The sequence below is a fragment of the Palaemon carinicauda genome, chromosome 43 (genome assembly GCF_036898095.1).
Source record: "Palaemon carinicauda isolate YSFRI2023 chromosome 43, ASM3689809v2, whole genome shotgun sequence".
Lineage (NCBI taxonomy): Eukaryota > Metazoa > Arthropoda > Malacostraca > Decapoda > Palaemonidae > Palaemon > Palaemon carinicauda.
This window is the reverse complement of record NC_090767.1, coordinates 22,364,585-22,391,513: the sequence shown is the minus strand read 5'-3', so window position 1 is coordinate 22,391,513 and position 26,929 is coordinate 22,364,585. Positions and strand designations below refer to the sequence as shown.

The 26,929-nt window shown below is 44.6% G+C and overlaps 1 long non-coding RNA gene across 1 annotated transcript; it reads left to right on the top strand.

Annotated features, from left to right (window-relative positions):
- Nucleotides 1-22,146, top strand: LOC137634009 (uncharacterized). The gene is made up of 4 exons (XR_011042415.1): nt 1-101; nt 13,061-13,351; nt 21,440-21,572; nt 21,980-22,146. It is a non-coding gene; the product is annotated as an uncharacterized lncRNA (long non-coding RNA).
- Nucleotides 22,147-26,929: the final 4,783 nt, after the last annotated feature.

Here is a 26,929-nt window from a genome sequence, read left to right as displayed (position 1 = left end):
AACAGGATAAATCGGCACAGACCAAAGTTCAGCCATGAACAAAAAGAGCAGTGCGTGTTCAAGTCAATATCACAAAAAAGCCCCTGCTAAGAAGTCCAAAGGTATGTGCTCTGATGAATGATAGTTATTATACGTTGTATTTTGGTTGTGGTAACAGGACAAAGATGAAAAAGATCCATTCTGGATGAACAATAAATGAGAAAGCATTCTTCATATGGTTCAAACTGATATGGTTCTAGAATTTCTGATAACTAATCCTCATTATCTGCTACATCTTCTTTGTTTACATCATCCAATTCTATTGGAAAAATCACTCAAATCTCTGCTGTGTTCCATTTTGGAACCCCTTTTCATGTGGTCAGCTGACTGTAAACAAACCGGTGGGCAGAGTCAAGATGTCTCCCTGTAATGTCACACATTGCTGTAACAACTTTTGCCAAAATTCATGAGTCTCATTGAGACCTGTGCCAGCTGGTGTAGTTAATTTCATCTACAAATAAAACTGCTGGCGTGTGATTATTAATTTATGGATCTGAGTGAATTATAATAGATATTGTTTATTCTTTCAGTATTGTTTTTTTGGGCTCAGGTCATGTCGTCCTGATGGAAGGTTCCTATAAGTAGCTTCTTAGGGATATTTGACTACAGTGATATATCCCAGAGAATTTACCTTTAGGTCTCCAGAATTCTAACTCCTGGCGCGAATATCCTTAAATTTTCTCCTAAGGATATCACATAAATCAGGGGACGTATATCTTGATACGACACATAGCAATCTTCCCCCCGAATAGCGTTTTTGCTTCGAGGGGGAAAAGTGGCAAAATTTGAAGGGGAGCCGATATCAAGGTTACCCTTCCTCCCTTCCTACTGCGAGTATCTAGATGGTGCTGTACGTCGCCGCCATGTTTATTCTTATAAGTGTAGCGGCATCGCACGGTGATTTTCCCTGTTATCTCTCGTTACGCTTGGAATTTTTGGATGTATGCAATCTCCAGCCTCTTCTGCCTCTGGAAAGTTGAGTATTGAATCTTTACAGTTTTAAATTTTAGCTCCTGCCTCACAGTGAAATTAGGCTTAAATTAAGCGATGGAGCTTCGCCTTCACCGGAGGCGCCATAGCCGCTGTCGTTCATAACGCATGTGTTATTTAGTTAGCCTGAACAACTTTCCCGGTTTTAATAGCACCAATATTTACGAAGCTATTCAATCTTTTTGCTAGGAAGTTATTTATATTATGCCGATTGTATGCTTAATAGTTTTGGCAATTTAGGTAACCGAACCTTGCTTACGCTAGGCTTCCTAGCCTATGCGTTCTAGTTTAGTGTCATGCATGATATAATAGACATTCCTAGTGTTATTAAAATTAAATATGAAGCTATTTAGGCAATTTGTACTTGTAAGATATTGATTGCATATATATTTTCCTCTTCCTCTGCGATCGTATACGAGAGGTTTTCGGCGATTAAGGTAGTCGAATCTCACCTGCCACTCGGCTACTAGACTAGTGGCTTTAGTATACTTTCATACATGTCCCGGTTTACCCTCGTCTTGCCAACGAGTAGACACTCCGGCTTGACTGGGCTAGTGTTTTCTGTCTCTTCCCTTGGCCGGCAGATAGCAGACTTTGGGTTTCGGTCAGAACCTCGGAGTATATAGTCTTTGTCGGCGGCCGGCCGGCAGGGTGAATAGTCATTCCCTGCCGGACTAGGCTGCCGGCATAGGAGGCTAGACCTCCCTAGTCCGCACTTGAAGTGGTTGTATGATGCCGCCACCTTCTCCCTGCGACCTAGAAGACTAGTCCTGTGCTCGCAGACCCTAGGCTGAAGAATAGACATTCTTCTGCCGCTTAGGATGGCGCCGGCACTGAAATTCAGTTTCTCCTATGTTGGGAGGGGGCGGCAATACTGCCGCCGTCCCCTTAACTATATTGGCAGACCTTAGGTTGAAGAATAGATATTCTTCTGCCGCCTAGGACGGCGCCGATATTGAAACAGAGTTTCTTCGGGGTGTGGTAGGACCGGCAACTCTGCCGGCTCCTCCCACACTTCATACAGGACCCTTTTCCCTATCCCCTCTGTCCTTTAGTGATGGCCTAGCCATCGCAACCCTTTGGCTGTCGTCCTACAATCTCACCGCTTGCCGGCGGGTTGTGGGGCCGGCCGAGGCTCCTACATAGCAGCTACTTAGTCGCTCAGCCTTCCCATATGGACGCAAGGTTCCGGGAAAGCTATGCCGGCTGCTGGTGGGAGACCTCTATACTGTAGAGTGTTCTTCAGTCCTCTCTTGGACTGCCATCCACATACCAGTGACCGGCAACGGTGTGTGTTTGAATGGAAGGTTGAATGATACATTCTCCCCCTTCCATTTGAACCCTCATACTGGAGGAAGGCAGTAAGATTAAGTTCTTACATCCTTAATTATTGGTGATACACAATTAATAAGGTAACCTTCACTCCATGCTTTCTCTCTCTCTATCGGCTAGTGCCGCCTGGTACTAACCTAGCAGGCAAATGCTAGCCGAGTTGGACCAGTGCAGCCGGTACTACCCCAGCCGGCGTGTCGTGCCGCCAGGTACTAGCCTAGCCGGCAAAACTACAGTATATGACTATACAGTAGCCAGGATATTTGCAGTATAAATCATACTGCAGAAAGAAAACTATAGTATATATTATACAGTAGTTATTTTCCAACATACCCCTTGTGGTATCCATTGTACAGTCTATTGTTGAGACCAATCATATATGAAAGGAAATAGATTTCTTTCAATATACTGATAGATGATCAGTTACTAATTACCCACATTATTAAAACCTTTGGGAAGTCAGTGTTAAGTTACACTTATCTATCCTTACAGGTTAGAGTTCTTCCATTGGGTTTCCTGAATAGGAAAACTCTAGGTTTTAATTATGGGGAAGGTTGCAGCAATTGGCTGGACAGGAAGCACAAGTATGTGTCTTTCCTAATTCCTTTCTAGCTTATCTACCCTGAGCTATATGCAGAAAATATTAATAATATTTCAGATAGTTTATCAGGTGAGATGAACTACCGCTTACTCATTTAGTTTTCCTCTCTTTACAGGAGGACCATCCCAAGTGCCGTCGAGTCTTTTGCAACGGCCATGAGGAGTGCAGGGCTCATTCTCTCTGCGCCATCTCCAAGGGATCTCTTAAGTACTGGGACCCCCAAGACTGCAGTGTTTGCAAGGCCTTGGTTACTGAGGCTTTTGATGACCCCAAGACAGCGGAGTCAAGGGATGAAGCAAGGAGTAAGCTGCGTAGATGGGTTTGTTACTTTCAAAAGAATGCCACGGGACCTTACCTTTCGAGTGAACGGATGCGCGCTTTGCTGTTCCTTAAGGCGGGTGTGGAAGCTGTCATACCCCAGCCTCGACCGGAGATCCCTTGCGTCCAGATTACCGTAGATAAGGACGTCTCGGACGCGATGAAGGACATCTACCTAGATGAGAAGATGTCGGAGGTGTCTGAGGACACCGAGAAAGACCTTCTAGCGGAAGGTCTAGAAGAGGAGTCTACCTTGGCTCCTGAAGATGAGGAGGATGATGTCGAATCGGAGTCCGTTTCATCGGTGCTGGCCCCAGTACCCCTACCCTCTACGTCTTCTGCTCCTCCATCAGACGACATGAATAAGACATTGGCCAGTCTTATGGCTATGATGGAGGCTCTTCGTAACCAGAACGAAGAAAGGGACACTGATCTGAGGAGAAGGAGGGACCATCTCGACACGTCCCGCGGGTCTCAGAGATGACTCAATGTGAAAGATCTTGCCTCTTATTCTGAGGTGAACCCTTGGAGGCATGCAGAATACATGCCCATTACCAATGGTAAGTTGTTCATGTCAGGAAAGCTGGGGGCTGTCCTCATAGAGGAAGTCAAATTTTGGCCTAGTTTTCAGTCTTACCCAGACTGCTTTGTCCGCCTGAAGGCGGAACCATCTTCCAAGGAGGAGACGGAACCGAAGGTCATAGTTCTTGACCATGGGAAGGCTCAGGCTATATTGTCAAGTAGCCTGAAAGAGAAGGGCTTCACTAATTCAAAAGTTTCAGCCCTTAGCAAGAAACACCCTACCTTTCTTGCTCCTGCCAATCTAGCCTTTCCCTTTACTGCAAAAGGATTTAAGGCAGTAGAGGCAGGCAAACCTTGCCCTACACTCGAGGAGTGTAGACCTTTATCCCTAGCCCTGCCTTCGGAGGATAAGGACTGTAAGGAAATCCACCTTACCTTCTCAGTTGGGAAGTTGGAGGCAGACATTGCTGGACGCCAGTTCAGCGAAAACCTCCCTAAACTGTCTGACTTTCTCTTGCTTAGGGAGCAAGAGACAAAAGAAAGACTTGCCGCATCCCTGTCCCACCAGATTTGCTTGGAAAGAACGGCAAGCAATAGTAGAAACCTAGACATAATCATGGTCTTGGCCAAATCTCATTTGGCTACTCTGGTTAAGGACCTATATGGTTTTGTGAGAGCCAGATGAGCATGTAGGGAGTTCATGTTTGCTTCGGCTGCAGTAAAACACGAACCTAGGAAGCTGATAGCCTCCAATATCTGGGGAAAGGACCTCCTCCCGAGCGAAGTGGTAAAGGAAGTAGTAGACAAGGCCGACACGGAGAACAGAAATCTTTTCCAAAAGTGGGGCATGTCAGCGAAGAGGAAGTCTTCCCCGGATGAGGGTCCCTAACCTAAGAGGAAGACAAAAAGACCTAGGTTGCCCTCTTGGCCTGGCAGACAATAGCAGCAACAGCAGCAACAACTTCCCGCAGTTCCCATGACCGCGGTACCCCAGATGTGGCACAACCCCAACCAACTTACCAGATGGTGCCTCAGCAGCTGGTTGCCCACTCACCAGCATTTCAACCTGCGTATGAGAGGCAGACCACTACCTTTCGTCCTAAAGGTAGAGGGTCAAAAAGGGGTTCCTCTAGAAACCCCCCAAGAGGAAGAGGGGGTAAGGGAGGACGCGGTCAAGGAGGCAAGTCCTCCGGACAGTCGAAGCAATGAGATGCTTCTGGTAGGAGGAAGACTCCAACAATTTCAGGATCGTTGGACCTTCGATCCTTGGGTCCACAGCCTAATCAAGAATGGACTTGGATGGAGCTGGAGGACATCTCCACCATCATTTCCTCAATTCTTCCAACACTCCACCCCCGTCCCGGAAGAATACACCCGAGAACTTTTGAGCAAACGGGTGATAAGGAGGGCAAAGTCCATCAAATTCCAAGGAAAGCTGTTTTGTGTTCCCAAGAAGGACTCAGACAAACTCAGAGTCATTCTGGACTTGTCGCCACTCAACAAGTTCATAGAAAACAACAAGTTCAGGATGTTAACCCTTCAACACATAAGGACCCTACTGCCAAAAAGGGCGTACACAGTCTCGATAGACCTGGCAGATGCCTATTGGCACATTCCAATCAATCGCCAACTCTCCTCCTACCTAGGATTCAGGCTACAGAAGAAGAAATACGTCTTCAGAGCCATGCCCTTTGGACTAAATATAGCCCCAAGGATCTCTACAAAGCTTGCAGACGCAATTGTTCAACAACTACGCCTAGAAGGTGTCCAGGTAGTAGCCTACCTGGACGATTGGCTGGTGTGGGCAGCATCCGGGATGGAGTTCATGCAAGCATCCAAGAAAGTGATCCAATTCCTGGAACATCTTGGATTCAAGATCAACGTCAAAAAGTCTCGATTATCTCCAGCTCAAGAGTTTCAATGGCCAGGAATACATTGGAACTTAAAGTCACACAGTCTCTCCATTCCCCCAGGGAAAATAGGAGAGATAGCAGGATCTGTCAAGAGACTACTGAAATCCGACAGGATATCAAGACGTCAACAAGAGAGAGTACCGGGTTCTCTTCAGTTTGCATCAGTGACGGACCCAGTGCTAAGAGCACAGCTAAAAGATGCATCAGGAGTCTGGAGAAGATACGCATCAAACGTTCAAAGAGATCTAAGAAGACCGATACCGACTCGACTACGATCGCTTCTCAAGCCATGGTCGAAGGCCAAGAACCTGAAGAGGTCCGTACCCTTGCAACCACCTCTACCTTCAGTCATCATCCATACAGGACGCATCAGAGGAAGGATGGGGAGGTCACTCCCACCAACGGAAAGTCCAAGGGACTTGGTCTTCTCTATTCAAGACCTTCCACATCAACATTTTGGAAGCCATGGCAGTCTTTCTCACGCTGAAGAGGCTGTCCCCTCGCCATTCAGTCCACATAAGACTGATTCTGGACAGCGAGATGATAGTGAAGTGTTTGAATCGTCAAGGCTCGAGATCACCCCAAATCAACCAAGTGATGTTGGCCATCTTTCACCTGGTGGAAAAGAAGAGATGGCATTTATCAGCAGTTCACCTTCAAGGGTTCCGCAATGTGACAGCGGACGCTCTATCCAGGCTCACGCCGATAGAGTCAGAATGGTCCCTACACGCAGGATCATTCTCCTTCATCTTACATCAAGTCCCAGAACTGCAGATCGACCTCTTTGCGACGAGCGGCAACAAGAAACTACCTCGTTATGTGGCCCCTTACGAGGACCCTCTAGCGGAAGCGATGGACAACATGTCCGTTGACTTGAACAGATGGAACCGGATTTACCTGTTCCCTCCAACCAATCTCTTTATGAAGGTCCTCAACAAGCTGAGATCCTTTAGGGAAACGGCAGCTTTAGTGGCTCCAAAGTGGCCGAAGAGCAATTGGTTCCCTCTAGTACTAGAACTAAAGCTGAGGCTGGTCCCTCTGCCGGTCCCAGTACTGAGTCAACAAGTACAGAAGTCGACTGTCTTCGCTTCATCACAGAAAACCCAAAACCTTTATCTCATGATTTTCTCTCCTTAGCAGTAAAGAAAGGGTTTGGGATATCGAGAGACAGTATAGACTTCCTAGAAGAGTATAAGTCTAAGTCTACTAGAAGACAATACGAGTCATCTTGGAAGAAGTGGGTTGCTTTCGTCAAGAAAAAAGGACCAAAAGAAATCTCAACGGACTTCTGTTTATCCTTCTTCATACACCTTCATAAACAAGGTTTGGCAGCCAACACGATAACCACGTGTAAATCAGCCTTGACTAGACCTCTGCTATACGCCTTCCAAGTAGATTTGTCAAACGAAATCTTTAACAAGATCCCTAAGGCTTGTGCTAAACTTAGGCCTGCAGCCCCTCCGAAGCCTATCTCATGGTCCTTGGGTAAGGTCCTACACCTTGCTTCAACAGTGAACAATGAGAATTGCTCTCTGAAAGACTTAACCCAAAAAGTTATATTCTTGTTTGCTCTAGCCTCGGGGGCCAGAGTTAGTGAAATAGTGGCCCTTTCCAGAGATGAGGGCCATATTCAGTTCACAGAAGTGGGAGAACGGAATCTTTTTCGTGACCCAACATTTCTCGCCAAGAACGAGCTACCCACCAAAAGGTGGGGTCCCTGGAGAATCTGCCTTCTGAAGGAAGATATCTGGCTGTGCCCAGTGGAGTGTCTAAAGGTCTATCTTCGTAGAACTTCAGACTTCAAGGGAGGACAGCTCTTTAAAGGAGAAACCTCAGGGTCAAACCTATCCCTAAAACAACTAAGAGCGAAGATCACCTATTTTATTCGCAGAGCGGATCCTAACAGTACACCCGCTGGTCATGATCCAAGAAAAATGGCTTTGTCACTGAACTTTTTTCAGTACATGGACTTTGAGCGTCTCCGCTCATACACTGGATGGAAGTCATCCAGAATGTTTTTCAAACATTACGCGAAGCAAGTGCAAGAACTCAAGCGCTTTGTGGTGGCGGCATGTAGTGTACTAAAACCTGTCGTCTAGTGCTGCAATGAACAGTGAATTGATTGGGACTGTCAATGTAAGTGTGAAAGTATTGACACCTCACAGTGCAATACTTGGACATAAGTGTCACCAGGGTGACACCAAGGACTGTCTAGTTATTTAAGGTGAAGAAACATAGACATAGCACTTGTGCCGTGTGTTTTTACAGTGTGAAGAGACAATCAATATCTCAGAAATGCATATTAGAAAACTTAATAAATTTTCAGATTACAGTGGCTATAAAATATTTCCCTTTCAGGTGAAACAAACAATTTCTTGACTATGATTCTAGAACATGTTTCTTATTGCATTTATTAACATTATGTTATATATATTGATTTTGCTGGTTATTTATTATCTATAAATACTTGTTGTGTATTTGTGTCTTATTTCGCCCCAAGAATTGATTTTCAATAAAGATATGTCAGAGTATTATTTTCCTTTAATAAACTGCATATGCTTATACGAACAAAATATATAGCTAATACCTTTGTTCTTATACGAGTGCAAACTTTATCTGGTAACAAATACAAGACCTGTATGTACTTGATGCTGGTAACACATACAGTGAGACCTGTATGTACTTGATGCTATGTTTGTTCATATGTTATATGCAAACCTTGAGACTCCTTTCCTATGTCTAGTATGACTCTTCCCTGCAGGGGGCAGGAAGCACTAACATGGTTTATGATTAGCAGTAATGACGTATAACGGTAACGTCTCATGTCTCTATGGTCTGGATGACCAAGGAATAACTGTCCCGAGGTTAAGGCACTTTTGGAAAATCCACAGATACAGTACTTTCTAAATAATTCTCTGGTAACCTTCCATCAGGACGACATGGCCTGAGCCCAAAAAACGGATTTTGAGCGAAGCGAAAAATCTATTTTTGGGTGAGATAGCCATGTCGTCCTGATGGACCCGCCCTCCTTTTCTATAGAAAAGGCCTTGGCAGGATCCCTCCTGAAACTGCTATATCTGTAGCACCATGCTCAACGCTACAAGGAATAAACATGGCGGCGACGTACAGCGCCATCTAGATATTCGCAGTAGGAAGGGAGGAAGGGTAACCTTGATATCGGCTCCCCTTCAAATTTTGCCACTTTTCCCCCTCGAAGCGAAAACGCTATTCGGGGTAAAGATTGCTATGTGTCGTATCAAGATATACGTCCCCTGATTTATGCGATATCCTTAAGAGAAAATTTAAGGATATTCGCGCCCGGAGTTAGAATTCTGGAGACCTAAAGGTAAATTCTCTGGGAATATCACTGTAGTCAAATATCCCTAGGAAGCTACTTATAGGAACCTTCCATCAGGACGACATGGCTATCTCATCCAAAAATAGATTTTTCGCTTCGCTCAAAATCCACTTAGGCATGATAGCCTATCTTTAAGGTTAAGCTGGAGATCATTATCAAAGGGGAAAATGGACATTCTGAGGAGTCGCCAGCACCATTGTATGGGTTTTCAGTACGAGAAGTTTTGGCAGAAGTTTTGGCTTTTAGGAGGCAAAAAAATAACATTCGTGCTTAGGAAGAGAAAGTTTTGTCTCATGATTTGGCGAGTTCAAATGCTGTTGCGCTTTTAAAAAAGTTGGTGTTTACCAAATAAAGACAAGTTACACAAAGCTTGTCTCAATTTTCTAGAAGAGCAATATGGATGAGGATCGACATTATTGGTGTTGAACTCCGAAAAGTTGCTGAGACCATAGCCAAGGAATTTGGCTTCACCAATTTCATGGTACTGGATGACTGGATGTAGAGGTTTCGCCATTGTTATGGCTTAGGTAATCATTGCAGTGGTGGGAAGTGATCCAGTGCCAGTGTAGGCATAGGTGAAGTTTCTCTTGATAAAATCTTATCCTTGTCATTTGTTACTGGTAAAAAGGTTATTATTGGTGACATATTTTTCTATACGTGGATACAAACCTTAACCTTTTTTTTTTTATAGGAATAGGATTTTAGCAAAGCTGGAAACTGGGCTGTTTAAATTTCCTAGTGGATAGGGCGAGAAGCCACTTTGACTTCAGCCACTGAATTGTGTTCTTGGTAAAAAAAATTTTGCTTATCTCTTCAGATTGCTTGTGTATATACCTGTTTGTGGAAAACCTGTGAATAGACATGCAATCTTGCCCTCGAATTCCTGGATGACTGCAGGATTTTCATGAGTGGGTCCCCATTCTTCATGTCCCAGTGGCAGGAGTTCGGAAAGAAAAAAGAAATCTTAGCGAGATTCTTCCCCTTCTAGTTCTATAGCAAAGAAATCTGCTGATTCTCTTCCCTCATCTCTTGGAGCTTGGGCTCCTGGTTCTTCTCCATTGTCCTCCTTCGGGGGAGTACGGAGAAGGAAGCTCGGAGTGAGATAGCGGTATCTGCTTCCCCTAGAGGAGCAGGTATCTCTTCTGCTCTTGGTCAACCCAATGAAACCTTTAAAGATGGCATTGCTAGTGATGACACCCTTAACACCTATGGCTATTGTTTGGCCAAGAAGGAATACTTTCCAAAGTTAGAATCCTGCGTGCCTTAGCTTTATGCAGAGCAAAGTCTCCATCACTGAAGCCTGCTTCGTCTGCTGCACCTGCAGAAGAAGCCTTTTGATCTGTCCATTCAGGATTGAATTCTTTGAGAGGAATAGCTGAAGTGCTATCCCCACTTCAGAGGCCCTTCAGCTTCTAGGAAGCCCTTTACCAGCTTTACCTTTATCTTTGAACTATAACCGTCTTTACTAGACAGAAAGTCGAGTCTCTTGGACAAGTTCTTCCCTGTTCGCCAACAATTTTCTCTGACAATGCACCAACCTACGAGAATGTGGTCCTCTGTGTGCCTCTCTGTGTGGACCTTTTGGACCTTAAGAAGAAGGGGTGAAGGCAGTTACATTCCTGGCCCACCAATCCATAATTCACAAACCAATGGACCAACTGGGCCCTGAAATGAAGAAATGCCCTAGCCACAAAGTTCACGAGGCAAATTGGACAAAGGGAGGCATCGAGCATTAAGAAATCCCCCAATTACTTTTAATCTGGCCCCGTTCCCTCCGGAGGAAATCAAACCAAGGCTCTTCCTTTGAGCAGTCTCCGTCAGAAAAACAACAGAATCTTGCGGAACTAGATCGAGAACGAGTAATTTCCTAAGGGTATGCGATCCCATGGCAGAGCGAATTTGATATGGCTCTCAAGAAAACGGTTGTCAAGGAAAGTTCAACAATACTGTCAGCGTCTTCTTCCAGAAGGTCCACTAATTTCACCCAGCCATTTTGCGCCTGGTTCAGCCAACCTAGAAGGAGAAGAGGCAGGCAAGAGGCTAGGTTTCGTTAGGAAAGGCAGTGCCCCCTGCAACTACCATGAGGGGGTGATGCCTCTCAAGCTGGTGGGTGAGGTGGCAGTACCACGGAGTAGAACACTGTATGATAGACATCCTCTGACATAGTTACCTCATCCTGTTCATCAGCTCTCACCCTCCCCTCATTCAGAACCCAATGACATTATCATCGTATTCTCAAGGGTGATAAAAAAGACTGCATCCAACAAGTGGAAGTCCAAAAGATGGTGAACAAAGATGCTCTTCGAGTAATCGTAGATGTTGTCTCCAGGTTATTCAGCACCATTTTTTAGTCGAAATGTTGACAGGAGACTGGAGAGCAATTAAAGACCTCTCTGCTTTAAATGAGTTTGTTCTCAAACCATTCAGAATGGTGAGAGTGAACACCATAAGAAATGCCATCAGTAAAGATGATTTTATACTCTTTTCTAGATCTGAGATTCATATTTACAGATTACGGTATATCAATTGTCAAGGGAATTCCTCCAGTTCTCGCTAGGGGTTAAGGTCTTCCAGTTCCAAGTCCTGTGCTTTGGCCTGTCGACCACCCCTCAGATGTCCACTTTAGTGTACACTCTCGTCTCAGCTTGGGCACATGCCAACAGCCTCAGGCTACTGAGGTACCCTGGTGATTTGGTGATCCTATCATCCTCCAAGAGGCAAATCTTACAATACCGTGGCAGACTTCTCTTGGTTTACCAAGATCTGGGGATTATGCCTCAGCAGAAGGTGGTGAACCTAGGGATGAGAGTGGACACAATAATAGGGAAAGTCTTTCCTCCAACGGTCGAGAAGCCAGGCTCCGCCCTTTTTTACATCTCCAACAGCTTCCAGCTTGTCAGTGACAGCAACTTCTAGGCCACTTATCATTATTGGAGAAAATGTATTTCTTGTTTAATAGAGACCATTTTCATTCTGCTCCCTGATAATGTGTATAAAAGAAATAATAGGATTTGTTTTTTATTTTTAATGTATAGAAAATGGCTGTCAAGCATAAATACAGTGAACCCTCGTTTATCGCGGTAGATAGGTTCCAGTCGCGGCCGCGATAGGTGAAAATCCGCGAAGTAGTGACACCATATTTACCTATTTATTCAACATGTATATTCAGACTTTTAAAACCTTCCCTTGTACGTAGTACTGTTAACAAACTACCCTTTAATGTACAGAACACTTAATGCATGTACTACAGTACCCTAAACTAAAACAGGCACAAATATTAAAGGTGATTTTATATCATGCATTTCCTAAACATGCTAAAAAGCACGATAAAAAATGGCAACCAATGTTTTGTTTACATTTATCTCTGATCATAATGAAGAAACAAACTGGAGGTAGAGCTTTGCTTATTACCCAGACATATTTCCCATACTTTTCCCTTAGAACTACATCACATCTTCCTACTTTAGATATATATATATATATATATATATATATATATATATATATATATATATATATATATATATATATATATATATATATATATATATATGTGTGTGTGTGTGTGTGTGTGTGTGTATATATATATATATATTTATATGTATACACATATACATACCTACATATATACATAAATACATGCATACATATATGTTTATATATATATATATATATATATATATATATATATATATATATATATATATATATATATATATAGATATATATATATATTACTGTATATATATGGGTTATGGAAAAAATCCGCGAAGTGGTGAATCCGCGATGGTCGAACCGCGAAGTAGCGAGGGTTCACTGTATGTTGAATCTTGAAACGTTTGTAAATTACTTGTGTATTTAAAATGACTCCTCTTATTTCATATATCAAAGGAAGATCATTCTTTCAATGTTTTCTTGTTCTTTTAATGAAGTTGTTTCCTCTCATCTGGATATTGATTTTTGTTATAATTTTTTGATTATTTTTAGAAGATGCTGTGGACATAAATAATGAGCTAGAAGACGACAAAGCTCCGGATGCCATAGATCCAAATGCAGTACCCTAGATTGAACTCATACTTAAGCTAGAACCTGAGAGAGAGTTGTCTCCTAGAGAGGGTGATGCATATGCCGTTGGTAAAGGTTCAAATGCTAGCATGATCTGGTCTGAGGATGATGCTATTGATGTTAATGATGGAGACTCCATTCATATCAAGCAAGAGCCTGTGGAGGAGTATTACAAAATGGTTGAAGAAGAAACCTTGATGCAAAATGTTATTGGTGAGTACATATGTATTCTTTTAACCCTGGTTAGGTAATTTGGTTGCATATCTGTAACATGTTTTGCTTCAGTTGTGCGGATATTTTCAGCATTCTCGGCCTGTCGGCCAGTGATGCCGTTTTGTGTTTTTGTCGCAAAATGTTAAATGATATCTGCCATCTCTCTGTGGTAACTTTTTAACCTTGCTTTAAATTTTAGTAATTAAGCTTTGACAATGAAACCCAAATTACTGTAAATAAAATGAATATGGATTATGATTTGTTCCGACACAGATACAAACCTTCGCTATTTATAGGGTATTACTTTCGGCAACGCTGAAAACCAGCCAAGACAATTTTAGTGAGGGATAATTACCCCATCCGCTAGTTAGCAGGAGGGGGTTGGGGGTAGACTAGCTACCCTGCTCACTCACACCTGTCAGTTGAGTAACCACTTTTACTTTTGGCTCGGTAGAGACCAGACGTTCCGTCTCTCTCTCTCGTTAAACAAACTGCCTTGATTTTATTACTTTTTCTTTTTCTTTTGTGTGTGTCGGTGTGTGTATGGTTATTGTCCCGCTATGTGGACATGTCCAGGGATTGAAGATCGCCGCTGCGGCACCTTCGTGTCGTCCGTGGAGACGGACCCACACCCTTTATGCCCGGCTTGCCGGGGAACTCGGTGTTCGCGGGACAACACCTGTTCCGAGTGTAGGGATTGGCCTGCCTCCCAGTGGGAGAGGTTTGCGAGTAAGAAGAAGTCTAAACGCGAATCTTCACTTTCGGGGTCTTCCTCGAAATCGAAGAAATCACGGGCTTCTGCTTCCTCTACGCCCAAATCTCTGCCCGAAGCTAATCCTCGACCAGGCCCTTCCGGGGTACGGTCAAGCAGTAGCGCAGGGCTTGTGACTCCAGGTCAACCCTGGGGGATAGACGAGGATGATGGCTCCCCTAGTGAGTCGGCTCCTTCTCTTCCTCCAGGGAGCGCCTGTTCCTTGCCAGACCTTGGGTCTGGTTCCAACGCCGAGGAGTTAGCTAACCCACCAGGGGCGGTGGCAGGGCTCTCTCCAAGGCAAGCTTCCCCTTCTGGGGAACAATCTCTCGTTCGCGAGGGAAGGTGGCCTCTGTGCATCGGCAATCTCCTTACGCTTTAGGTTCTCCTTCAGGGGCGGAAAGAGAACCTTGTTATAAGCGTAGTTCTCCTTTGGGCGAACTTTCCTCCCTGCGGAGGATTTATCTGTTGACCTTAATCAGTCTCCCCCTCGGGCGGAGTCTGTTGTATGTTCCTCTCCGGAGGTTCGTAGAATGGAGGGGTGAGTAACCCCTCTCCACCCCGGGCGTTCTCCTCCTCGGGCTGTGAGGAGACGTCTTTTTAAACCTGCTGGTTCTTCTCACGTTGACCCTTCGGGGTCTCGTGACGATCACCCTTTGGGCTGGCGTGATCGTGAGTCTTCGGACTCTAGTCATGTTGATCCCGCGGGTTCTCATGACAGTAGAAGTCCTTTGGGTCTCCGTCGCGCTGAACCTTCGGGCTTTGGGACTTGAAACCTTTGGGTTTCTGTTATGCTGAACCCTCGGGCTCTCGTAACGACGGTGACGTTGAACCTCCGGGTTCTCATACCGTCAGTCATGCTAATCCTTCGGGATCTGGTGACAGAGGAATCTCGATTCCTCATTACGCTGACCCTTCGGGGTCTCGTAACCTGAGTTACGCTGAACCCTTGGGCTCTCGTAACAATAGTCGCGCTAACACTTCGGTGTATCGTGACAGAGAAACTCCGGTTTCTCGTTGCGTTGCTCCTTCGAGTTTGCGCAACACAGTTCACGCTGAACTTTCGGGTTCTCGTGACCAGAGTCATTCTTTTTATGACAGATAGTTTTTAAACTCTCGTTGTGTTGATCGTTCGCGCTCACACAACACAAGCTATCGTGAACCTTCGGGTGAGCGTAGCAGTGAGTTCTCTCACCAACCTGAGAGCTCTTGCGCGCACGACCAAGTTGGGGCACACAATCAAGTTGGCGCGCACGGCCAAATTGGCGCGCGCAAACAAAATGGCGATCGTGGCGCGCGGGTTCCTCCTATGGCGCTCCATATGCACGAACTGCCTATTGCTCGCCATGCGTGCGAGCAACCTTATGCACGGCAGGTGCGCAAACAACCTCATGCGCTCCAGGAGCGCGAAAAATGTGCGCGCAATCGGGAGAGGCGCTCGCGAGCCCCCTTCTGCCTACCAATAGTTTGGCGCAAGAGCGCACAACCATCTTGGCGCTCACAATCAGTCTCTCGAGCCCCTTGCGTCGCAACAGAGACAACGGTCGCCTGTGCGACCGAGCCCAGATCCTATCCCTAAGGGTAGGCCTGTGCCGATCTTGCCTGTAGGGAAGCCTCCATCGGACAAGAGGGTTAGGGAACCTGCCTAGGTTCCTAAACCCAGGGAGCAGTCCTTTCCTAAGGACCTTCCCCATAGTTCCACAGGAGCCCGTGACCCCCTGTGGCTTAGCACCTTATTCATTGTAATGCGCCAATCATGAAGGGAGTCGTTCCCCGCTCCCAGTCCTTGGGTGATACACCTAGGATTCCCCTGATCGCCTCCTCTCTTCCTGGGGTCCTCTCCTCCCTCGGATCCTAGGAGGAGGTTGGTAGTTCCAGCACAGGCGGGTCCTTCAGACAAGGGGAGATGATCATCCCCTCGCAAAAGACCTCTGGAGGAGATTAGGCATGAACCTCAGGGTAGCCCCCTGCAGTTCAAGATGCCACAGGCCAGGCTAAAGGGGGAAAGGAAAAAGATTCGTCCTTCGCCCCCCGAGGAGGATAGGGTTACTTCCTATGGAGACTCCTTCCGTCCTTTACCGGTCGAGACAGTGTCTAAGGAGGCACGACCTGCGACCGGGCGGGACTCACCCCGTACGGCAACGGACTTACATTCTACCCGTAAGCCGACGGAGTCCTCTAGGCCCTTGGGGACAGAGGACCTCCGGCCTCGTCGGAGGGAACCGAAGGATTGGTTCACCATCCCCAAATCCTCGGCCAGGCTTCCTTCCTCACTGCCTCCCAGGCAGCTGGAATCGAGCACCTCCCGGTAGTCTCCCTATCCCCAGTCTATACAGTTGGTGACTTCGACCCACTCCGGGCTCCTATGGATGAGAGCTTAGACGTGGAAGGGCAGAGCGATCTCGAGGACGACGCTCTGCTAGCAGCCGCTAGCCCTAAGTATACAAAGGATGAGAGGAAGGAGTCGGAACATTCCTCCTTGCAGGTGCTAGCCTGCATCCATTCCATCAATGGACTTCAAGATCCATAGGCAGCCCCTCTAGATGGAAAAGGAATGGTCCTTGACCAGTTTTATGGCACTCAGAAACATCATAGGACCAGTGCAGCTTTGCCCTAGCCAAAGGCGTTGAAGAGTGCCAAGCAGAAGACGGTGTCCCAGGCAATTGGGTCCACCTCTTGTCTCCCCTCCAACTCGTCCTCCAACCTCCTACCTCCTCCGTATGTGTTTCAGAGGAGGTACTACGAAATCCTCGGGGAATCTCTTCCAACGCTGCCTCTCGACCACTCTATAGCGGCACTCTCGAAGGCCACCCCCTTCGAGAAACTTATGGGACTTCCAGTCTCCTTTTCGGCCTCTGAAATCCTAAACCAGGAGAAGGTGGTGAAGTATGCCATGCAGGCTACTTCATGGCTGGATTTCTGGTTAGGATCCTTAGGACAACTGATGCGATCTAAAGACCTGTTTCGGGAGTCCTCCAGGAAGTCTTTGGAGACTTTCCTATTGTCTGGCACTCGGGCCATCGAGTTCCTTTCCCATCAGGTAGTGAACCTTTGGGCCAACACTATCCTGAAGAGGAGAGATGCCGTCATAGGCAAGCTCTATAGACATCTCCCTCAGGCCAAAGTAACGAGTCTGAGAAATGCTCCTTTCGAGGGCAATTCTTTGTTCCATCCCGAGGACGTCGAGCGGGTGGCAGAGAGGTGGAGGAAGTCCAGTCAGGACTCCCTCATCCAAAAGGTCTTAACAGCTAGACCTTCCCCCTCTCAGCCACAGCGGAAAGCACAGCAAAACCCGCAGCCGAAAAGGGCTATAGACCCAAAACAGCAGGGTAAAAAGGATGCAAAGCAGGCCTTTCACAGCAAAAAGTCCTTCCGTGGAGGAAAGGGTAAGAAAGGATCTAGCCGAGGCCAGTCCCATTAAGACAGGCAATCCTCCCATTCGCCCACGTGTGGGGGGGATGGCTGCAAAGCCGCTGGCAGAGGTGGCTTTACCACGGGGCCGAACCCTGGACGGTCGAGGTGATTCGTTCAGGGTCTCGTATCCCGTTCACGCTCTCTCTCCCTCCACTGACTCGAGTGCTGATTCCATTGAACTCCTGTGTGAAGGGATCCACACAGGAGTTTGCCCTCAGGGCTGAAGTCCAGTCCGTGTTGGAGAAGGACGCTCTCCAGGAGGTCCTCGACGGGTCCCCAGGCTTCTACAGTCGACTCTATCTTGTGGAAAAGGCGTCTGGAGGCTGGAAACCAGTCATCGACCTCTCGGCCCTGAACAGGTTTGTCGAACAGACACCTTTCAGGATGGAGACGGCCGACACAGTCAGACAAGCGATAAGACCCCAGGACTTCATCTGCACTCTAGATCTGAAGGACGCATACTTCCAGATCCCAATTCATCCGTCTTCCAGGAAGTATCTGAGATTCATGTTCAATCGGAAGCATTACCAGTTCTGGGTGCTGTGTTTCGGTCTTTCCACAGCACCCCAGGTATTCACAAGAGTTTTCGCCCTAGTGTCATCTTGGGCTCACAGAGTCGGCATCCGTCTCCTAAGATACTTGGACGACTGGCTGATTCTGGCAGACTCGGAGGCGGCCCTTCTCCGCCACCGAGACGAACTTCTAAGGTTTTGCCAGGATCTGGGGATCGTGGTAAACTTCGAGAAGTCTCAACTGCTCCCCTCTCAAGAACTGGGATACCTAGGCATGCGATTAGACACCCTAAGGCACAAAGCGTTTCCATCAGACGAAAGGATCCAGAGACTGAGGGAGATGGCACAGGTCTTCCTCAGTCGGGAAGAGCTCCCGACGCAGTATTGGCTTCGCCTTCTCGGTCACCTCTCTTCCCTGACCCCAATGATCTCCAAAAGTCGATTCAGGATGAGATCCTTCCAGTGGCGACTGAAATCCCAGTGGAACCAACACTCCGAATCCCGGGATCACCTAGTCCGCATAGGGCTAGAGGAACAGTCGGACCTCAGGTGGTGGCTGGCGGAGCCAAACCTCTGTAAAGGGGTCGATCTTCCCATCTCTCCCCCGGAATTGATGCTTTTTTCGGATGCATCAAAAGAAGGGTGGGGCGCTCACGTGCTGCACCATTACATCTCCGGCCAATGGTCCGAATCAGAAAGGTACCAGCACATAAATCTTTAGAGATGAGGACAGCCTTTCTGGCCCTCAAAGAGTTCCACCAGGTCCTGGCGGGGCACTCCATCGTGTTGATGAGCGACAACACCATGGTAGTAGCTTATCTAAGCAAGCAGGGCGGTACCTTTTCGCAGCAGCTGTGCCATCTTGCTGTAGAGATACTCAGATGGGCAGAGGACAACTTGGTGACTATCAGCTCGCTTCATTCCGGGCAAGCGGAATGTGCTAGCAGACAAGCTGAGCAAAGCGACTCAGATAGTTGGCACCAAGTGGTCTTTGAATCCTCTGATAGCCAACAAAGTTCTGACTTTGTGGGGTTCCCCGACGGTGGATCTGTTCGCAACGGCCCTGAATTTTAGGCTCCCGTTGTACTGCTCCCCAGTCCCGGATCCCCAAGCTCTTTGGTAAGATGCTTTCCAACAACGGTGGATAAACCTGGACGCTTACGCGTTTCCCCCTTTCTGTCTGAGAAAGGTCCTCAACCAGGTACGAGCAAGCAACAACTTGCAAATGACCCTCATAGCTCCGCTATGGCATCACGCAGAATGGTTCCCGGACCTTCTGCATCTCCTCACGGAGATCCCGAGGGAGCTTCCTCCACAACATGACATCCTCAAACAACCACATGCCAACATCTTCCACAAAACCGTAGCCTCGCTTCGACTTCACGCTAGCAGACTATCCAGCACCTCCTTACACAGAGAGGCTTTTCGCAACCGGTTGGGAAAAGAATGACTGGACACCTCAGGAGATCCACAGAGGCAGTCTACCAGGCGAAGTGGTCAGTTTTCTGCGGTTGGTGTTGTGGAAGGGGTATCTCTCCCCTCGATGCCTCTGTTCCAACCATAGCGGAGTTTCTTGTATACCTTCAGGAAGAAAAGCTTCTCTCGGTCTCAGCAGTCAAAGGCTACCGCTCAGCCTTGAGTCTCGCCTTTAGACTGAAAGGAGTCGATATTTCCTCCTCGGAACTTTCTTTGCTCGTACGCAGTTACGAGCCTACTTGTCCCCGGGCAGAGCTAAGACCTCCCCCTTGGAACGTGGTTCGGGTCCTCAGGTCTCTGAAGGGCTTCCCCTATGAACCACTACGCCAGGCCTCAGATCGCCACCTCACGAGGAAGACGATGTTCCTGCTTGCTCTGGCTTCGGCCAAGAGAGTCAGCGAACTTCATGGTCTATCTGCTGATGTCTCCCACTCTAGGAGAGGGGGGGAAGTAATCCTCAACTATGTCCCTGAGTTTGTAGCTGAGACTCAAAATCCGGGTGTGCCGGACTCCAGGTTCGGCCCATTTCAGATAGAGAGTCTTCGTTCTGTAACCGAAGATCCAGACCAACTGTTACTATGTCCAGTGAGGAGTCTGAGGTGTTACTTAAAAAGAACAGCAAAAGCTCGCCCTCGTGTACGAGCACTTTTTGTCAGCACGGGAAGGTCAAGAGGAGGGTCACGAGGAATACTATTTCCTCCTGGATAAGGAAAGTAATCGAATACGCTCTATATCCAGATCCTCCTCTGTCCAACCGACCCAGAGCTCATGACGTCAGAGGCATTGCAACGTCACTGGTGTTCAAGAAGAATTTTTCTGTGGCACAGGTATTGCAAGCGGGCATGTGGAAGCGTCAGACGACCTTCACAGCCCACTACCTGAAAGACGTAACCCACAGGAGCATGGAAACCTTCTCCATTGGTCCTGTGGTGGCCGCATAGCAAGTGATCTAATGCCTCAGGCTCCTTGATGGACAAGTAGCAGAGGGTTGAGGGCTGAGGTTACCCGGGTTAGTCTAGGGTGAATGAAAAGAATGTCTGACTCACTTCTTTCTTTCTCCTTCTCCCCCTCTGGGGAAATAGCTCTGCAAGACCGAAGCATAGCTGACCTCACCCCTCTGCAGGTAAGAATCATTTTCCTTGTGCATCCTGAGTATGAATGAATACTTTGTTACGTCACCAATACCTCTTTCCTACTTGGAGGCAAGCCACGAGTCTCTCTCACACAAGCTTCTGCAGGCCGCTATCAGTGAGTTACCTTGTAACTACTTTGATTTTAGTGAGGGTAGGGTTCCTACTAATTAGATCAAAATCAATTAGAAGGAACCCCGGGTCATGACCAAGGCCAGTTGGTAGAACTTCCTCCCTCCTAAGAGTAAGTCACCCTATAGATACCGAAGGTTTGTATCTGTGTCGGAACAAATAACAAATTTGGAAATAATTTGTATTTTTCCTAACACACAAACCTGGAGTTATTTATACAAACTGGCCCGCCACCCTGTCCCCCTGGAAGTCCTGCCAGAAAGCAAAAGTGGTTACTCAACTGACAGGTGTGAGTGAGCTGGATAGCTAGTCTACCCCAACCCCCTCCCGCTAACTAGCGGATGGGGTAATTATCCCTCACTAAAATTGTCTTGGCTGGTTTTCAGCGTTGCCGAAAGTAATATCCTATAAATAGCTCCAGCTTTGTATGTATGGAAAAATACAAAATTATTTCCAAATTTGTTATATTTATTTATATTTAAAAGTGTGTATAAAACATTTTAGCTCAATTTCAGTGTACAACAGGAAAGGTATTGAAGCAAAACAGGTATTCCAGGATTTTCGTTTAGCAAAACGTACTCATTGTATTTCAGGTCGTAACTTTAAGATTAACCTTAGACTCTTCCAGATCCTGATATGGCAACACTCGTTCATTTTTCCTTTTCTCTTCCAGGTAGTCAACATTAGGTGTTGCAAGACGAAAGGTCAATGTAGACTTAAATACGTCGTGGTCAGTGATGGAGGCAGGGACAAGACCTGTTTCCTCATCAACACTGCGGACATGTTCCTTTTTGAATGTTGCAATGGTGAGGCATCTCTCTCTCTCTCTCTCTCTCTCTCTCTCTCTCTCTCTCTCTCTCTCTACCTGACCCCGTTCTTGCTGCCTTTCTTCCACCTTAACTATCACTGTACTTACAATATTTTCTCCCAGTGGGACCTTGGCACTGGAGGGCTATCCTGGCCCGAACATCCAACTCTTATGAATGAGGAATAAATTTTACAAGATATGATTTTTATATTTGTTGCCATATTATTATTATTATTATTATTATTATTATTATTATTATTATTATCTAAGACAAATAAAACTGTGTTTACATTTATGTAAGTAAATTATTGTAAAAATAAAATTTAGTAGTTTAAAAAGAAATTACAGAATAAGAATTTTTTTAATCGCTTGTTTCTCGAACTAATCGACCTTCGTCTCCCGCAGGTGTTTGACAACTGCGCCGTCACCATTATGATTTCGGTGGAACCGTATACGTTTGGACTTGAGATACAGCCGTCCAGGAGGATAAAGATAGACCGAGACACCCCAAGATGACGCCTTCTTGATCTATCTCTCCATGTTCTCGCCTACTTTCTTGCTTCGAAAATGTTAAGAAGGTGAGTGACGATCCTTGCTCTTCGTAGCTACTTAGTGTCATCTGTGTACTTTGTAGGGTACACTGTAAGCATTGCTAAATGGTTTTGACAGATTCTCTTTCTGTCACTTTTTAAGGGGACCGTCCGGGTTGGTATTTTGGCATACCAACTTGAAAAATTCAAAAATCGTTTTATTGTCTCTCTGTATAGAGAAACATATCGTACATGCTCTCCAGAAGTTTCAACCCATTATTTTTACAAATAACGAAGATATAGAGGTTTTTAAATGATGACGTCATCCCTACTGTGTCGTCTGCATAACTTAGTTTGACAAAATCGTCTTTGTGTGTAATTTTGCATATATATAGCGATTTTTCACTTATATTTCGTTCTATCGTACGTCTGGCAGAAATGGAAGGCATTTGTAGAGTGTAGATGAACGAAGTATACTACAATAACAGAAGCCAAAGTTGCCAAAGATGTATAGAAGTTATAATCTATGCCTATGGTTACTTGAAGTTCGTATGTACATTGTGTTTCCACAACGCCTTCGGGAACATTATAGCAAGGCCAATGTTACCTAAGGTTGTAGAAAGAACAAATAGTCAATAATTTTTCCAAACAATGAAAATAGCGGTCTTTAAATGATGACGTCACCTTATGGCGTCGTCTGCATGACTGAGTTAGACAGGTGCGCAGTTTCTCTCTCTCTCTCTCTCTCTCCCTCTCTCGAATTATTTACCACTGCCATTTATACAAATACTTTTATTCTCTCTCTCTCTCTCTCTCTCTCTCTCTCTCTCTCTCTCTCTCTCTCTCTCTCTCTCTCTCTCTCTCTCTCTCTCTCTCTCTAAAACTACCATTTATACAAATACTATAATAACAATGTTCAACTCTATCTCTCTCTCTCTCTCTCTCTCTCTCTCTCTCTCTCTCTCTCTCTCTCTCTCTCTCTCTCTCTCTCATGTTTCGAAATCTCATACCTCTGGCAGAAATGAAAGACATTGGTAGAGGGTTAGGTGAATGAAAACTACCACCTACGAACACATCACAAAGTCTCCAAAGACATGTAGAAATTATAATGCATGTGTTTATTTACTTGAAGTTTGTATGTTGATTGTGCTTTCACAACGTCCTCTGGAATTTTATAGCAATGCCAATGTTACATAAGGTGATAGAAAGAACAAAAAGTAAGTGGAGAACAAGAAAACAGAAGCCAAAGATGCCAAAGATGTATAAAAGTTATAATATATGCGTTTGTTTACTTGAAGTTCGTATGTACATTGTGTTTCCACAACGCCCTCGGGAACATTATAGCAAGGCCAATGTTACCTAAGGTTGTAGAAAGAACAAATAGTCAATAATTTTTACAAACAATGAAAATAGCGGTCTTTAAATGATAACGTCATCCTTGACAGATGCGTAGATCTCTCTCTCTCTCTCTCTCTCTCTCTCTCTCTCTCTCTCTCTCTCTCTCTCTCTCTCTCTCTCTCGAATTATATACCCCTGCTATTTATACAAATACTTGTATTCTCTCTCTCTCTCTCTCTCTCTCTCTCTCTCTCTCTCTCTCTCTCTCTCTCTCTCTCTCTCTCTCTCTGTACATCCTTTTATTAGATAATAGAATGAATCTCTTTTTTCATTTGTTCGTATATCCTTGCAAAAATTCTTATTCTCTCTCTCTCTCTCTCTCTCTCTCTCTCTCTCTCTCTCTCTCTCTCTCTCTCTCTCTCTCTCTCTCTCTCTCTCTCTCTCTGTACATCCTTTTATTAGATAATAGAATGAATCTCTTTTTCATTTGTTCGTATACCCTTGTAAAATATACTTATTTTCTCTCTCTCTCTCTCTCTCTCTCTCTCTCTCTCTCTCTCTCTCTCTCTCTCTCTCTCTCTCACGAATTATATACCCCTGCTATTTATACAAATACTTGTATTTTCTCTCTCTCTCTCTCTCTCTCTCTCTCTCTCTCTCTCTCTCTCTCTCTCTCTCTCTCTCTCCAATTGTTATAAACTCCCATTTATACAAATACTATAATAACAATGTTCAACTCTCTCTCTCTCTCTCTCTCTCTCTCTCTCTCTCTCTCTCTCTCTCTCTCTCTCTCTCTCTCTCTCTCATGTTTCGAAATCTCGTACCTCTGGCAGAAATGAAAGGCATTGGTAGAGGGTAGGTGAATGAAAACTACCTGCTACGAAAAAATCACAAAGTTTCCAAAGACATAGAAATTATAATGCATGTGTTTATTTACTTGAAGTTCGTATGTTGATTGTGCTTTCACAACGTCCTCTGGAATTTTATAGCAATGCCAATGTTACATAAGGTGATAGAAAGAACAAAAAGTAAGTGGAGAACAAGAAAAAAGAACCAAGAAAGAGGGAAACATGGATAAGAGTACAATGCTGAAACCTGCTAACTAAAACACTGGCAACAATTAGAGATCGCTGGCAACTCATAACATAGGAATAGTAAACTGAGGGTTCAAATACCTCCTTTAGGGTGCATTTATGTAGGAATGAACAATAAAAGTTATCATAATAATATTATCTTGATTTCTTTTAGAAAAGAAGCGAAAGCTTGCTGCAAATCTTTGGGAGCTCATAACTCAAAAACATACTTATTCCCACTTAGGTACATTTTTCTCACTTATTTGTTGTTCGATATTAAAGAAAAAGATATCGTTGAAAAGAAGAATAAAAATTCCACAATTCTGTCAGACAAAATTTTGATTTTCGTTTTACATTTTTTTTCATGATTATTTTCCGTCTAGACGAGGAAAAAGAAATAAAAATTCATTAAAAAAAAACAGAAAGGAAAATCAAAATTCTGTCTGACAGAATTGTTCGGTTGTTAGAGTAGTTTTTGTGGTATAAGTTTCAATACAATTGGTATTATAGTAGTGGGGAAAAATGTACCTAAATATTTTTTTTAAATCATGATTTTTGCTCATAAATCCAAAAGTTTTTGATCAAATGACTTGAAATTTTTATATGATGAAGGTATTATATGTGTCTAAAACATATATAGAAATTGTGTAATTTGGATCATTAGGGAAAAAAATGGCGGACATGGCGGACGGTCCCCTTAACTCTCTGCTTTATCTTCATTCCCAATTCCTACCCTTCATTTTTCTCTCCATCTTCTTCGATGTTTAAACATAGATACAAACTATATTCCTTTATAACTGGTGCCGGGGAAGACCCACTCGCATGTGAGTCAGCTCAACGCTCACTTTTGGCTTCGGCTGTTTTAATCAATTTGCTTTTTCTCATTCTAGATAAATGGAAAATACAAAAGAAGTTATTTTATGAGTAAGCCGAAAATGTGTGATATGTTTTTGTATAAACCTGCTGTATTAATCTAGTCCTTCTTGTGACTTTTTTGTTTGTAAATCATGATTGAAAAAACACAAATGTAAAGGTAGACAGATCAACTTGAGACTATATAGATTCTTATACAGTTGACGAAGACGGTTAAGAATTTTTTTATTAATGTCTTGAATTTATGTCTTAAATTTAATGTGTAAGACATCTATGTCTGAAAGGAAAGTTAATACACAGGGGTATATGTAACAGAAGACATCCGGTAATGGTTTGGGTGTACCTCAACACCTCCATAGAATACGAGCGCAGACGACGGTGTCTAAGACAAAGCAGGGTCTATGGGTGATGTGGAAATTCAGTTTTTGAAAATGACATAATAGAGATGGCTGAACTGGTTAACTCCCAATGAATATCTAAATAATAATTATATATATTGCAAGAAAAGGAATTCCAGTTTGTACAGATTTTTAAATATTAAACTTAGCCGGTGAATATATAATAGCTGACGTCTCCGACGGCTCGACAGAATCCAAAAACTTGCGAGCGATCGCTATGAAGGTAGCGGGTGTGCCCACCAGCGCCGACTATCGGCCAGATACCGCATATACATGTAAACAGCTCCAGTTCTTCGCTGTCGGTTTCATCGACAAGTCGATTCCACTCGCTATTATGACCTCGAGTTTTCTACCGAATTGGTGAAGTACTTGGTTTTAGTTTTATTGCTTTCGCCGTGTTGGATTATTCAATACTATCCTCAAAAGAAATGCTTTTGAAAGGAGAGTAAAAGTGTTTTGCCCTTGCTCTTTTATCTCTGGTTTTTTCCATAGAGTAAAGATGGCCGACCCTTCCCTTAGTGTACGCAAGTGTGTTTTAGGCTTTTAGCAATTATCTTATCACGTTATAAATTGCTGTTGTTAATTATAGATTTTCCTCTATATATTTTATATCTCACCCGCCTTTATTAGGCCTCTTCGATTAGCTTTCCATTTATACTAAACATCAAGATAAATTTTATGTTTTGTTTATATGCGGCCTTACCTATTCCTCCCCTAGTCCGAGAGTAGGCGGTCCTAACTTGGAAACCGAAGTTAAACAACGTTGAGCCCATTCAACTTTTATTTTAGTTTTTATTCTCGTCCCAAGGCAATGTACGGTGAGAGATTGAAAACGTAGTCTTTAATGAACTAGTGTTTAGTCTCCTCCCCAGTCACTGATCCTTTTAACTTTATATATTTCCGTTTTATTCGATATATATGTTTACTGATTTTTGCTTGTACTAATGTGCTTACATTATACGACTCATTTCGCAATTATAACCTTTTGATGTAAGGGAGAATTGCGTGCTTCAGGTAGAAATCAGTTTTATTCATGCCTAATGTGAAATTATTGAAAAATACGATATCAGTGAAGTAAGTGCAAAAACAGAAAATCGTAGTGATAAAGTGATAATTGCGCAAAGTGTTTTTTAGTGTTGCGAC